A 15,000-nucleotide genomic window follows, 5' to 3' on the forward strand; every position below is an offset into this window, starting at 1 on the left:
CGAAAGCCCAAACACCGCCGAGGCCAGTCGCCGCCGCCGCAAGGGCAGCCACGCAGCCTGGCGAGAGGCATCGTCTCGTGTAGCGTCGCCCCCGCCCCAACTGGAGTGGCCCAGTTTTTTGAACGGGACGGGAACTGCGAAGCACTTAGACCGACGGCGGACTACGACGAGAACGCCTTAAGCTTCGCCAACGTTTCGCCAACTCGTGCGGGAGACTTTTTCCGCTTCGCGGCAAGTCGTCGCGCCGTGCTCTCCGCATCAACCGCGTACGCAGCGAACCGCAAACGTCGGGCGCAGCCTCCTCACCTCCCTGCGCTTTGCGCGCGAACGTTCCCTGTTCGCGCGGCAAAGCCTGGAGGAGGCACGGCCCCGCAGCGTGTTCGAGCGCCCGGTCTACGGGACACCCTGCTTACTTCGAGGGCAACAAGCGCAACGCAAGGCTGCGATCTCGCGCACTTTGCGCACGGCTGGAGAAGCTTTGCTGGCCGGCTTTCGCTCCTCGTGTTTACCGTGCGTTAAAGTTGCGCGTCCGTGGCTCTCGCAGCTCTTGCGCGCCCGGTCGCAGAGAGGAGTACGCAACCTCGACCGCACTTTCCCTGCAGGCTTCCTTCCGACTCGAAGTCCTGCGGCGGTCTCAACGAGGTGCCACATCCTCAATGCAGTCGGTCGCCCCCGTTTCGGTTGGGCTCTGGCACGACGGTCGCCACCGTCTCGCCCTTGAGTGGCCGCTGTTGGCGCTCGCTGTGAGGTGTTCAGCGTGCTGTCCGTGTTGCCGACGCGGTCAAAACGAGTCGACGGCTCACGTTCCCTTGTGCGCCGAAGGCTCTCTTGATATGTGATCCGACCCTCAGACAGACGAAGCCAAGGGAAGACCCAAGGCCGCAATGTGCGTTCAAAGAATCAGTGCTCAGTGTGTCCTGCAATTCACACCAAGTCTCGCAGCTGGCTGCGTTCTTCATCGACCCGAGAACCGAGTGATCCACCGCTTAGAGTCGTGAAAAAGTGTTTGTTCAATTCCGTACAGTCAAAACCAAACGTTTCTGGCACTCGGCCAAACAGTGGCCAAGAAGGGCGCTTTTCAGCGCACGCTTGGACTCCAAAACTCTGCCGCGCCTTTTTCGGCTGCCGCAAATCGAGCAAACGGTGTGTTTCGGACGGCGTTTCGCTTTCGCTACTTGCGAGTGCTTTCGTGGTCCACCCCTCTATAAATACTCGGGAGGCGTCGAAGCCGGTTCTCCAAGCCGGACCCGTAGGTATCGTTGTGTGCTCGCTCTCATTGGCCCGCCTAACCAGAAAATGCCTGCGGTACACCCATTTGGATAAGAGTGCACGCAGATGCGGGCCTCGACGGCTACACATTTCCTCGGGCGGCCGCCTCCCGGCCTCCGTGGAGCGCGGGATGCACGGTCCCATCGACAAGCCTCTCCCGTTTTTACCGTGGCGTCGCGGTTCACCACGGCAGGCGGGTCGGTCTCCTCCGCATAAAAAGGGGGACCCCCGCTTTTTGTTCCACGAAATCGCACAAGCTTTTTTCGCATCCACGGTTTGCCACCGCACACCAAAATGCCGATCCGGCTGCCTACTTTAGCCAACAGGTGGAGCCAGGCGCGCCGTACTTGCGCGGCACTTCCCACGTCCACCGAAGTCGGTGCCAAGGACCACTTTCGGCGCCGGAGCCGCGTACGAGCCTACTCGAGGCGGAAGAACGAAGCCAGCAAGGGCCTGGCCGCAAGTGCGTTCAATTGTCGGGACGTCCAAGTCCCTCGTTCTTCCGTGCTTCCTCTTTCGGCAAGTCGTTGCGGCACCTTCCCAAAGCGCGCAGACCCGCTAATCGCGACGAGCGCGACGTGGCCGTGCCGCCTTTCCCTCGGCAGCAAGCAAAACGCCTGGCAACGTCGACGCTCCCCTAACCGCGATCTCGCACCGTGTTTCGTGTGGCGAATTCAAAAGCCGGCCGGCGCTGCTGCAACCATTACGGTCGGTACGCATACGCCGCGGAGGGCGGGACGGTCATCGGAGCGTGCGGTTCCTCCATCGAGTACTGCGCACCTCGGCCGTCGCATCGCCGTGCCATGACCGGCCGCGCGTCAACGCGAACCGGTGCCAGCGAGATCCCTCGCCTGCAAGAACCGACCGGCAGCCTCCGTCACCCGAGGACGCGGAGGCGCTTGCCGCGGACGGCGGGACGGTATGCACTGGTGCACAGCGGACCCGTCACATCGCCAGTTCCTTGACCGACCGCCGACGCTTGTGCCGTTCCTCTCGTACTTGGCAGTCGCCGCGCGATTGTCGGGTCTCGTTCTTGCACGCTCGAACGGTCGGGAGGGCACTCGGCTGGCGTTTCGGGAACGCGCAGCCTCGCCTTCTACCGACGTAACCACGACTCGCCGTTCGCGCTCCGCCGCTCCTGTTTACAGTACTAGGCGGTCCCGCAGCGGTCGGGTCGCGCATTTCGAGCGCTTCGAGCCACGGTGCAGTGGCGGGTCGAAAGCCGACCTATGAGTGCGTTGCGCCGTTTGTACCCGCGTCCGCCACCTGGCCGACCGTCCAAGGTCGCGGTGTTGGCGTCCGCTGGGCGCAACAATTTGTCACGGGGTGCCGCTCCACATTCAGGCAGCCCCGTGGGGAAAAGCCGACCCCGCGTCCAAACGGGGTCAGCGGCAGAAAGTGTCGGGCGCAGACGCAGCTGAGGCGCTCACCCTTCACAATCCGTTAATGATCCTTCCGCAGGTTCACCTACGGAAACCTTGTTACGACTTTTACTTCCTCTAAATGATCAAGTTTGGTCATCTTTCCAACAGACCGGCGCAACCGAAAGGCCGCGCCGGACATCGGTCCGAAGACCTCACTAAATCATTCAATCGGTAGTAGCGACGGGCGGTGTGTACAAAGGGCAGGGACGTAATCAACGCGAGCTTATGACTCGCGCTTACTGGGAATTCCTCGTTCAAGGGGAACAATTGCAAGCCCCTATCCCAATCACGAAAGAAGTTCCACGGGTTACCCAGTCTTTTCAGACAGGGATAAAGACACGCTGCTTCCTTCAGTGTAGCGCGCGTGCGGCCCCGGACATCTAAGGGCATCACAGACCTGTTATTGCTCTGTTTCGTGCGGCTAGGAGCCGCTTGTCCCTCTAAGAAGGTTGTAAGGTGCTGGGAACCCCGCACCTATTTAATAGGCTAGAGTCTCGTTCGTTATCGGAATTAACCAGACAAATCGCTCCACCAACTAAGAACGGCCATGCACCACCATCCACCGAATCAAGAAAGAGCTCTCAATCTGTCAATCCTCCCAGTGTCCGGGCCGGGTAAGTTTTCCCGTGTTGAGTCAAATTAAGCCGCAGGCTCCACTCCTGGTGGTGCCCTTCCGTCAATTCCTTTAAGTTTCAGCTTTGCAACCATACTTCCCCCGGAACCCAAATACTTTGGTTTCCCGGAAGCTGCCCGCCGAGTCATTTGAGTAACTCAGGCGGATCGCTGGTTGGCATCGTTTATGGTCAGAACTAGGGCGGTATCTGATCGCCTTCGAACCTCTGACTTTCGTTCTTGATCAATGAAAACATTCTTGGCAAATGCTTTCGCAGTAGTTCGTCTTGCGACGGTCCAAGAATTTCACCTCTAGCGCCGCAATACGAATGCCCCCGTCCGTCCCTCTTAATCATTACCTCGTATTCCAAAAACCAACAGAACAGAAACGAGGTCTTGTTCTATTATTCCATGCAAGTTTATTCAGGCGACTCGCCTGCGTTGAGCACTCTAATTTTTTCAAAGTAAAAGCACCGGCCATCTCGAGGCACACAATGAAGTGCACCAAGAAAGAACCGGCATGATGTTCAGTCCGAGCCGTCGCATCGGGTAGATGCACTACTCGTCTGGAACTGAGATCCAACTACGAGCTTTTTAACCGCAGCAGCTTTAGTATACGCTATTGGAGCTGGAATTACCGCGGCTGCTGGCACCAGACTTGCCCTCCAATTGATCCTCGTTAAAGGATTTAGAGTGTACTCATTTCAATTACGGGGCCTCAAAAGAGTCCCGTATTGTTATTTTTCGTCACTACCTCCCCGTGCCGGGAGTGGGTAATTTGCGCGCCTGCTGCCTTCCTTGGATGTGGTAGCCGTTTCTCAGGCTCCCTCTCCGGAATCGAACCCTGATTCTCCGTTACCCGTAACAACCATGGTAAGCAAGTAACCTACCATCGAAAGTTGATAAGGCAGACACTTGAAAGAAACGTCGCCGGCTCGTGGCCATGCGATCAGCACAAAGTTATCCAGAGTCACCACACAATACGGGCCGAAGCCCGATCGATCTTGGTCTAATAAAAGCACCCGTTACCCAAAGGGCTCCAGGCTCACTGCATGTATTAGCTCTAGAATTGCCACAGTTATCCAAGTAGGAAGAAACGATCTAAGGAACCATAACTGATTTAATGAGCCATTCGCGGTTTCGCCTTATTTCGGCATGTACTTAGACATGCATGGCTTAATCTTTGAGACAAGCATATGATTACTGGCAGGATCAACCAGGTAATCGTTCGACTGCGCGTCCGTCCTCGCCTTCGGCGGGCCGGACGCAGTCTGTGTGCGGCGGAGGCCACCTTCAGGCGCCCCAACACGCTTATTTTGCACTCCGAGATGACGGCGTTCGAGCTCGCTACGGCACAACCTTCCCGAAAGACGAGTGGGAGCCGTGCGGCAAGAAGCACGTTCATGCTCGCTCTTTTTCGTTGCATCGACTCGGTCGCGCCGTGCGGGTTGCCCAAGCCCGCTGCACTGTCGGTGGACCGGCCGGAACTAGCAACGGAGCCGAGACTGCAAAGCCGCCAGACGACGGGTCACGCCCGCGTCTTCGGCGCTTTCGCATCTGAATCGCCCGAGGACGACACGGAACACACCTCGATATCGTGGTAAAACGGCACCGTCCGACAACCAGCCCCTAACGCATCAAGCGGATGAGGCTGCAGACGACTGCCGTGGATTCCCCTGGAGCAGACCCGAGGACACGCTTGACGAGGCCGAAGCCCGCCGCATATCAGACACCCGGTCGCTTTCGCGTACGCCGCTCACGAGAACCCCCACATAATAGCAGCGATAAGTACCCAGACCTCCTTGGGCACTAATACGAGCGTACTCGAGAAAATTTCACCGCGGGTGTGCCCCGAAACGTGTGGCACGTTGAGCGTGCCACAAGTCTACGTCGCTCTCAAACCCGCCGAGGTCGTAGAATTTGCGACCCTACTCACGAAATTCCCACCGAGGATACGGCCGCAAACGTACCGCACCTTGGGTAGGCCACGAGTTTGTGCAACACTACGCTGACGGCACAGCACCGAGGTCGTGCGCGCACGCACGGGAAAATTCCGCCGCGGTTTCTGCCGAAAACGTGAGGCACCACGACTCTCCGCAAGTTCGCGTCGACTGCGAAAGACCGAAGTCGTGAACGACGTGTCCGCTACTCGCCGCCGACACGCTGGACACCAAACGTACAACGACTCGACGGCGTCGTAGAGGCCCACGACGCGGTTTTCCTTAACGACGTCTCGGCGTGGCACCGACAGGTTAGAACGGCCGACCAACGTTCCCTGTCCGCCGTTCGGCTCAGTCGAAGGGCTCGGCGACTTCGGCAACGCTGCGAAGCCGCACGGTGACGCACGCCATGTCCCCATTTTTTTTTTTTTTTCTTTCTGCGTCTGCCGGGGTGCCCCTATAATAGCAGCGATAAGCACCCAGACCGCCGTGGGTCGCTCGCCCCGGCTGACGTGGTTTTTCGTACTCCTGCGGCGGTCGCCGTCAAGCACGTCCAAATACGCTACTTTCGTGGGCGCATTCACGCTCTTTCGCTTCGCCGGAGTGCCAGCACTCACTCTGCCAAAAACGGCGAACATCCGAGCGGCGGTTCCCACTTTTGCGTCGGCGTCGCAAACCCCGCCCCGGCAGACGAGGTTTGCCGTACTCGTGCGACGGTGGCCGGCGGGCACGTCGAAAGACGCCGATATCGTGCGCGAATTGGCGCACCTTGGCTTCACCGGAGTGCCGCCACTGACTCCTCCAAAAACGGCGAAGATCCGAGCGGCGCTTCCCACTTTCGCATCGGCGTCCCGAACTCCGCCCCGGCTGACGCGGTTTACCGTACTCGTGCGACGGTCGCCGGCGAGCACGTGGAAAGACGCCGATATCGTGCCCGAATCGGCTCCGTTCGGCTTCGCCGGAGTGCCAGCACTGGCTCGGCGAAAGACGACGAACATCCGAGCGACGGTTCTCACTATTGCGTACGCGTCGCAAACCCCGCCCCGGCAGACGCACTTTGCCGTACTCGTGCGACGGTCGCCGGCGAGCACGTAGAAAGACGCCGATATCGTGCCGGAATCGGCCCCGTTTGGCTTCGCCGGAGTGCCAGCACTCACTCGGCCACAAACGGCGAACATCCGAGCGGCGGTTCCCACTTAGCCGTCGGCGTCCCGAACTCCGCCCCGGCAGACGCGGTTGCCGAGCTCGTGCGACTAGCGACCGCGAAGCCGTCTCGCGACGCCGCTTTCGTGCGCGGCTCCCACTGCGACCTGGGTCACCCGAGGTCGACGAGCAAGAAAGAATGTCGAAAAAAATTTTTTTTTTTTTTGCGTCTGCCGGGGTGCCCCTATAATAGCAGCGATAAGCACCCAGACCGCCATGGGTCGCTCGCCCCGGCTGACGTGGTTTTTCGTTTTCCTGCGGTGGTCGTCGTCAAGCACGTCCAAACACGCCACTTTCGTGGGCGCATTCGCGCTCTTTCGCTTCGCCGGAGTGCCAGCACTCACTCTGCCAAAAACGGCGAACATCCTAGTGGCGGTTCCCACTTTTGCGTCGGCGTCGCCAACCCCGCCCCGGCATACGCGGTTTGCCGTACTCGTGCGGCGGTGGCCGGCGGGCACGTCGAAAGACACCGATATCGTGCGCGAGTCGATGCTTCTTGGTCTCGCAGGAGGGCCGCCACTCACTCCTGCAAAAACGGCGAAGATCCGAGCGGCGCTTCCCACTTTTTCGTCGGCATCGCAAACCTCGCCCCGGCAGACGCGCTTTGCCGTACTCGTGCGACGGTCGCCGGCGAGCACGTCGAAATACGCCGATATCGTGCCCGAATCGGCCCCGTTTCGCTTCGCCGGAGTGCCAGCACTCACTCGGCCAAAAACGGCGAACATCCGAGCAGCGGTACCCACTTAGCCGTCGGCATCCCGAACTCCGCGCCGGCTGACGCGGTTGCCGAGCTCGTGCGACTAGCGACCGCGAACGCGTCTCGCGACGCCGCTTTCGTGCGCGGCTCCCATTGCGACCTGGGTTACCCGAGCTCGACCAGCAAAAAAGAAGGTCGAAAAAAAATTTTTTTTTTCTGCGTCTGCCGGGGTGCCCCTATAATAGCAGCGATAAGCACCCAGACCGCCGTGGGTCGCTCGCCCCGGCTGACGTGGTTTTTCGTACTCCTGCAGCGGTCGCCGTCAAGCACGTCCAAATACGCCACTTTTGTGGGCGCTTTCGCGCTCTTTCGCGTCGCCGGTGTGCCAGCACTCACTCTGCCAAAAACGGCGAACATCCTAGTGGCGGTTCCCACTTTTGCGTCGGCGTCGCCAACCCCGCCCCGGCATACGCGGTTTGCCGTACTCGTGCGGCGGTGGCCGGCGGGCACGTCGAAAGACACCGATATCGTGCGCGAGTCGATGCTTCTTGGTCTCGCAGGAGGGCCGCCACTCACTCCTGCAAAAACGGCGAAGATCCGAGCGGCGCTTCCCACTTTTTCGTCGGCATCGCAAACCTCGCCCCGGCAGACGCGCTTTGCCGTACTCGTGCGACGGTCGCCGGCGAGCACGTCGAAATACGCCGATATCGTGCCCGAATCGGCCCCGTTTCGCTTCGCCGGAGTGCCAGCACTCACTCGGCCAAAAACGGCGAACATCCGAGCAGCGGTACCCACTTAGCCGTCGGCATCCCGAACTCCGCGCCGGCTGACGCGGTTGCCGAGCTCGTGCGACTAGCGACCGCGAACGCGTCTCGCGACGCCGCTTTCGTGCGCGGCTCCCATTGCGACCTGGGTTACCCGAGCTCGACCAGCAAAAAAGAAGGTCGAAAAAAAATTTTTTTTTTCTGCGTCTGCCGGGGTGCCCCTATAATAGCAGCGATAAGCACCCAGACCGCCGTGGGTCGCTCGCCCCGGCTGACGTGGTTTTTCGTACTCCTGCAGCGGTCGCCGTCAAGCACGTCCAAATACGCCACTTTCGTGGGCGCTTTCGCGCTCTTTCGCGTCGCCGGTGTGCCAGCACTCACTCTGCCAAAAACGGCCAACATCCGAGCGGCGGTTCCCACTTTTGCGTCGGCGTCGTAAACCCCGCCCCGGCAGACGCGGTTTGCCCTACTCGTTCGACGGTCGCCGGCGAGCGCGTCGAAAGACGCCGATATCGTGCGCTAATTGGCGCTCCTTGGCTTCTCCGGAGTGCCGCCACTCACTCCTCCAAAAACGGCGAAGATCCGAGCGGCGTTCTCCACTTTCGCATCGGCGTCCCGAACTCCGCCCGGGCTGACGCGGTTTACCGTACTCGTGCGACGGTCGCCGCCGGGCACGTCGAAAGACGCCGATATCGTGCCGTAATCGGCCCCGTTTGGCTTCGCCCGAGTGCCAGCACTCACTCGGCCAAAAACGGCGAACATCCGAGCAGCGTTTCCCACTTTCGCATCGGCGTCCCGAAGCCCGCCCCGGCAGACGCGGTTTGCCCTACTCGAGCGACGGTCGCCGGCGATCACGTCGAAAGGCGCCGAATTCGTGCACGAATCGATGCTTCTTGGTCTCGCAGGAGGGCCGCCACTCACTCCTGCAAAAACGGCGAAGATCCGAGTTGCGCTTCCCACTTTTTCGTCGGCGTCCCGAACTACGCCCCGGCTGACGCGGTTTACCGTACTCGTGCGACGGTCGCCGGCGGGCACTTCAAAATACGCCGATTTCGTGGGCGCATTCACGCTGTTTCGCTTCCCCGGAGTGCCAACACTCACTCTGCCGAAAGCGGCGATCATCCGAGCGGCGGTTCCCACTTTTGCGTCGGCTTCGCAAACGGCGCCCCGGCAGACGCGCTCGTGCGACGTACTCGTGCGACGGTCGCCGGCGAGCACGTCGAAAGACGCCGATATCGTGCTCGAATCGACCCCGTTTCGCTTCGCCGGAGTGCTGCCAGTCACGGCGCAGAAAACGGCGAACAAGTGTTTTTTTTTTTTTTTCCTAGAATTTGTGTTATAGAAGGCACATTTGATATCGGACGATAATTTTCAACTTTATCACGCGCACCGATTTTCGTGTAGAGGTTTGCAAGTTTATGGGAATTTCTCCACTTGGAATAATGCGATTTAGTAGTACTACGAGAACTTCATGGATGTACTCAAGGGTACGGGGCAAGTCAGTTACGTCAACACCTGCAGATTTTTTACACTTCAAACTGAAAATTGTTGGTTGTGAGTCCTCGTGTGATATTAAAGGCCGATTCGCTAACACATAGAACAAAGAAAGAAAGGAAGAAAAAACGCCCGCGCTCGCTCAAGAAACCTGGGTTCGCAACAAGTGGCAACAACAAGCAACCGAGCGAGTGCGCCAAAACCCGTGGCGGCCGAACAAACGCGAAGTCCCAACCGCGTCAGCCGGGGCGGCACGGGACAGGAAAAATCACTTCAGCCGGGGCGGCGGGGCACCGAATAAACCTCGTCACCTCGTCGCAGGATAAAAGAGGAAACAAAAAGTCTAAACAGCGTCTGCTGGAGCGAATGCGTAATAAAACAACAACAACAACAAAAAAAAAACACCCGCGCTCAAGAAGTCTGCAATCCTCACAAAAGGCGACTGTGACCGAGCAGCGTCAGCCGGGGCCGTGCGGAAACGGAAAAACCGCGACTACCGGGGCGTCGAGGCACCGAAAAATCCACTTCAGCCGCGGCGAAAAAAAAAACAAAAAGAAAGACGGAGGGGGGGGGGGGGGGAACCACGTCTGCCGGGGCGAAGGAAAAAAAAAAACGCGTCTGCCGGGGCGAGCCCGGGTGCGGCACCACCGGGAAAACTGTGGCAAACAGACATGGCGATCGAGTGAGTGGGCCGCCAGCCAGGCTCAGCCAAAAAGTGCAAAGTCCGAACTGCGTCAGCCGGGGCGGCAAAAACCGCGTCAGCCGGGGCGGCGCAAAAAACCGCGTCTGCCGGGGCGGCACGAAACCGCGTCAGCCGGGGCGGGGCGAAAACTGCGTCAGCCGGGGCGAAAAGAAAAAAAAAAAACGCGTCTGCCGGGGCAAGCCCGGGTGCGGCACCACCGGGAAAACTGTGGCAAACAGACATGGCGATCGAGTGAGTGGGCCGCCAGCCAGGCACAGCCGAAAAGTGCAAAGTCCGAACCGTGTCAGCCGGGGCGACGCAAAAACCGCGTCAGCCGGGGCGGCGCGAAAACCGCGTCAGCCGGGGCGGCACGAAACCGCGTCAGCCGGGGCGGCGCGAAAACTGCGTCAGCCGGGGCGGCGCGAAAACCTCGTCAGCCGGGGCGAGCGAAAAGGGGGGGGGGGAACCACGTCTGCCGGGGCGAAAGAAAAAAAAAACGCGTCTGCCGGGGCGAGCCCGGGTGCGGCACCACCGGGAAGACTGTGGCAAACAGACATGGCGATCGAGTGAGTGGGCCGCCAGCCAGGCTCAGCCCAAAAAGTGCCAAGTCCGAACTGCGTCAGCCGGGGCGGCAAAAACCGCGTCAGCCGGGGCGGCGCGAAAACCGCGTCTGCCGGGGCGGCGCGAAAACTGCGTCAGCCGGGGCGAGCCCGGGTGCGGCACCACCGGGAAAACTGTGGCTAACAGACATGGCGATCGAGTGAGTGGGCCACCAGCCAGGCTCAGCCAAAAAGTGCCAAGTCCGAACTGCGTCAGCCGGGGCGGCAAAAACCGCGTCAGCCGGGGCGGCGCAAAAAAACCGCGTCTGCCGGGGCGGCACGAAACCGCGTCAGCCGGGGCGGCGCGAAAACTGCGTCAGCCGGGGCGAAAGAAAAAAAAAAACGCGTCTGCCGGGGCGAGCCCGGGTGCGGCACCACCGGGAAAACTGTGGCAAACAGACATGGCGATCGAGTGAGTGGGCCGCCAGCCAGGCACAGCCGAAAAGTGCTAAGTCCGAACTGCGTCTGCCGGGGCGGCACGAAACCGCGTCAGCCGGGGCGGCGCGAAAACCGCGTCTGCCGGGGCGGCACGAAACCGCGTCAGCCGGGGCGGCGCGAAAACTGCGTCAGCCGGGGCGAGCCCGGGTGCGGCACCACCGGGAAAACTGTGGCAAACAGACATGGCGATCGAGTGAGTGGGCCGCCAGCCAGGCACAGCCGAAAAGTGCTAAGTCCGAACTGCGTCTGCCGGGGCGGCACGAAACCGCGTCAGCCGGGGCGGCGCGAAAACCGCGTCTGCCGGGGCGGCACGAAACCGCGTCAGCCGGGGCGGCGCGAAAACTGCGTCAGCCGGGGCGAGCCCGGGTGCGGCACCACCGGGAAAACTGTGGCAAACAGACATGGCGATCGAGTGAGTGGGCCGCCAGCCAGGCACAGCCGAAAAGTGCTAAGTCCGAACTGCGTCAGCCGGGGCGGCAAAAACCGCGTCAGCCGGGGCGGCGCAAAAAACCGCGTCTGCCGGGGCGGCACGAAACCGCGTCAGCCGGGGCGGCGCGAAAACTGCGTCAGCCGGGGCGAAAGAAAAAAAAAAAAACGCGTCTGCCGGGGCGAGCCCGGGTGCGGCACCACCGGGAAAACTGTGGCAAACAGACATGGCGATCGAGTGAGTGGGCCGCCAGCCAGGCACAGCCGAAAAGTGCTAAGTCCGAACTGCGTCTGCCGGGGCGGCACGAAACCGCGTCAGCCGGGGCGGCGCGAAAACCGCGTCTGCCGGGGCGGCACGAAACCGCGTCAGCCGGGGCGGCGCGAAAACTGCGTCAGCCGGGGCGAGCCCGGGTGCGGCACCACCGGGAAAACTGTGGCAAACAGACATGGCGATCGAGTGAGTGGGCCGCCAGCCAGGCACAGCCGAAAAGTGCTAAGTCCGAACTGCGTCTGCCGGGGCGGCACGAAACCGCGTCAGCCGGGGCGGCGCGAAAACCGCGTCTGCCGGGGCGGCGCGAAAACTGCGTCAGCCGGGGCGAGCCCGGGTGCGGCACCACCGGGAAAACTGTGGCAAACAGACATGGCGATCGAGTGAGTGGGCCGCCAGCCAGGCACAGCCGAAAAGTGCAAAGTCCGAACCGTGTCAGCCGGGGCGACGCAAAAACCGCGTCAGCCGGGGCGGCGCGAAAACCGCGTCAGCCGGGGCGGCACGAAACCGCGTCAGCCGGGGCGGCGCGAAAACTGCGTCAGCCGGGGCGGCGCGAAAACCTCGTCAGCCGGGGCGAGCGAAAAGGGGGGGGGGGGGGAACCACGTCTGCCGGGGCGAAAGAAAAAAAAAACGCGTCTGCCGGGGCGAGCCCGGGTGCGGCACCACCGGGAAGACTGTGGCAAACAGACATGGCGATCGAGTGAGTGGGCCGCCAGCCAGGCTCAGCCCAAAAAGTGCCAAGTCCGAACTGCGTCAGCCGGGGCGGCAAAAACCGCGTCAGCCGGGGCGGCGCGAAAACCGCGTCTGCCGGGGCGGCGCGAAAACTGCGTCAGCCGGGGCGAGCCCGGGTGCGGCACCACCGGGAAAACTGTGGCTAACAGACATGGCGATCGAGTGAGTGGGCCACCAGCCAGGCTCAGCCAAAAAGTGCCAAGTCCGAACTGCGTCAGCCGGGGCGGCAAAAACCGCGTCAGCCGGGGCGGCGCAAAAAAACCGCGTCTGCCGGGGCGGCACGAAACCGCGTCAGCCGGGGCGGCGCGAAAACTGCGTCAGCCGGGGCGAAAGAAAAAAAAAAACGCGTCTGCCGGGGCGAGCCCGGGTGCGGCACCACCGGGAAAACTGTGGCAAACAGACATGGCGATCGAGTGAGTGGGCCGCCAGCCAGGCACAGCCGAAAAGTGCTAAGTCCGAACTGCGTCTGCCGGGGCGGCACGAAACCGCGTCAGCCGGGGCGGCGCGAAAACCGCGTCTGCCGGGGCGGCACGAAACCGCGTCAGCCGGGGCGGCGCGAAAACTGCGTCAGCCGGGGCGAGCCCGGGTGCGGCACCACCGGGAAAACTGTGGCAAACAGACATGGCGATCGAGTGAGTGGGCCGCCAGCCAGGCACAGCCGAAAAGTGCTAAGTCCGAACTGCGTCTGCCGGGGCGGCACGAAACCGCGTCAGCCGGGGCGGCGCGAAAACCGCGTCTGCCGGGGCGGCACGAAACCGCGTCAGCCGGGGCGGCGCGAAAACTGCGTCAGCCGGGGCGAGCCCGGGTGCGGCACCACCGGGAAAACTGTGGCAAACAGACATGGCGATCGAGTGAGTGGGCCGCCAGCCAGGCACAGCCGAAAAGTGCTAAGTCCGAACTGCGTCAGCCGGGGCGGCAAAAACCGCGTCAGCCGGGGCGGCGCAAAAAACCGCGTCTGCCGGGGCGGCACGAAACCGCGTCAGCCGGGGCGAAAGAAAAAAAAAACGCGTCTGCCGGGGCGAGCCCGGGTGCGGCACCACCGGGAAAACTGTGGCAAACAGACATGGCGATCGAGTGAGTGGGCCGCCAGCCAGGCACAGCCGAAAAGTGCTAAGTCCGAACTGCGTCTGCCGGGGCGGCACGAAACCGCGTCAGCCGGGGCGGCGCGAAAACCGCGTCTGCCGGGGCGGCACGAAACCGCGTCAGCCGGGGCGGCGCGAAAACTGCGTCAGCCGGGGCGAGCCCGGGTGCGGCACCACCGGGAAAACTGTGGCAAACAGACATGGCGATTGAGTGAGTGGGCCGCCAGCCAGGCACAGCCGAAAAGTGCTAAGTCCGAACTGCGTCTGCCGGGGCGGCACGAAACCGCGTCAGCCGGGGCGGCGCGAAAACCGCGTCTGCCGGGGCGGCACGAAACCGCGTCAGCCGGGGCGGCGCGAAAACTGCGTCAGCCGGGGCGAGCCCGGGTGCGGCACCACCGGGAAAACTGTGGCAAACAGACATGGCGATCGAGTGAGTGGGCCGCCAGCCAGGCACAGCCGAAAAGTGCCAAGTCCGAACTGCGTCAGCCGGGGCGGCAAAAACCGCGTCAGCCGGGGCGGCGCAAAAAAACCGCGTCTGCCGGGGCGGCACGAAACCGCGTCAGCCGGGGCGGCGCGAAAACTGCGTCAGCCGGGGCGAAAGAAAAAAAAAAAACGCGTCTGCCGGGGCGAGCCCGGGTGCGGCACCACCGGGAAAACTGTGGCAAACAGACATGGCGATCGAGTGAGTGGGCCGCCAGCCAGGCACAGCCGAAAAGTGCTAAGTCCGAACTGCGTCTGCCGGGGCGGCACGAAACCGCGTCAGCCGGGGCGGCGCGAAAACCGCGTCTGCCGGGGCGGCACGAAACCGCGTCAGCCGGGGCGGCGCGAAAACTGCGTCAGCCGGGGCGAGCCCGGGTGCGGCACCACCGGGAAAACTGTGGCAAACAGACATGGCGATCGAGTGAGTGGGCCGCCAGCCAGGCACAGCCGAAAAGTGCTAAGTCCGAACTGCGTCTGCCGGGGCGGCACGAAACCGCGTCAGCCGGGGCGGCGCGAAAACCGCGTCTGCCGGGGCGGCACGAAACCGCGTCAGCCGGGGCGGCGCGAAAACTGCGTCAGCCGGGGCGAGCCCGGGTGCGGCACCACCGGGAAAACTGTGGCAAACAGACATGGCGATCGAGTGAGTGGGCCGCCAGCCAGGCACAGCCGAAAAGTGCTAAGTCCGAACTGCGTCAGCCGGGGCGGCAAAAACCGCGTCAGCCGGGGCGGCGCAAAAAACCGCGTCTGCCGGGGCGGCACGAAACCGCGTCAGCCGGGGCGAAAGAAAAAAAAAACGCGTCTGCCGGGGCGAGCCCGGGTGCGGCACCACCGGGAAAACTGTGGCAAACAGACATGGCGATCGAGTGAGTGGGCCGCCAGCCAGGCACAGC

The 15,000-nt window shown here is 62.3% G+C and overlaps 2 non-coding genes across 2 annotated transcripts; both read right to left on the minus strand.

The window, feature by feature from the left end:
- Positions 1-841: 841 nt before the first annotated feature.
- On the minus strand, positions 842-994 carry LOC142792215 (5.8S ribosomal RNA). The gene has a single exon (XR_012890748.1). It is a non-coding gene; the product is annotated as a 5.8S ribosomal RNA (ribosomal RNA).
- A 1,719-nt stretch (positions 995-2,713) lies between these two features.
- On the minus strand, positions 2,714-4,528 carry LOC142792228 (small subunit ribosomal RNA). Its single transcript, XR_012890757.1, has one exon. It is a non-coding gene; the product is annotated as a small subunit ribosomal RNA (ribosomal RNA).
- Positions 4,529-15,000: the final 10,472 nt, after the last annotated feature.

This window comes from Rhipicephalus microplus, unplaced genomic scaffold, assembly GCF_043290135.1.
Source record: "Rhipicephalus microplus isolate Deutch F79 unplaced genomic scaffold, USDA_Rmic scaffold_208, whole genome shotgun sequence".
Taxonomy (NCBI): domain Eukaryota; kingdom Metazoa; phylum Arthropoda; class Arachnida; order Ixodida; family Ixodidae; genus Rhipicephalus; species Rhipicephalus microplus.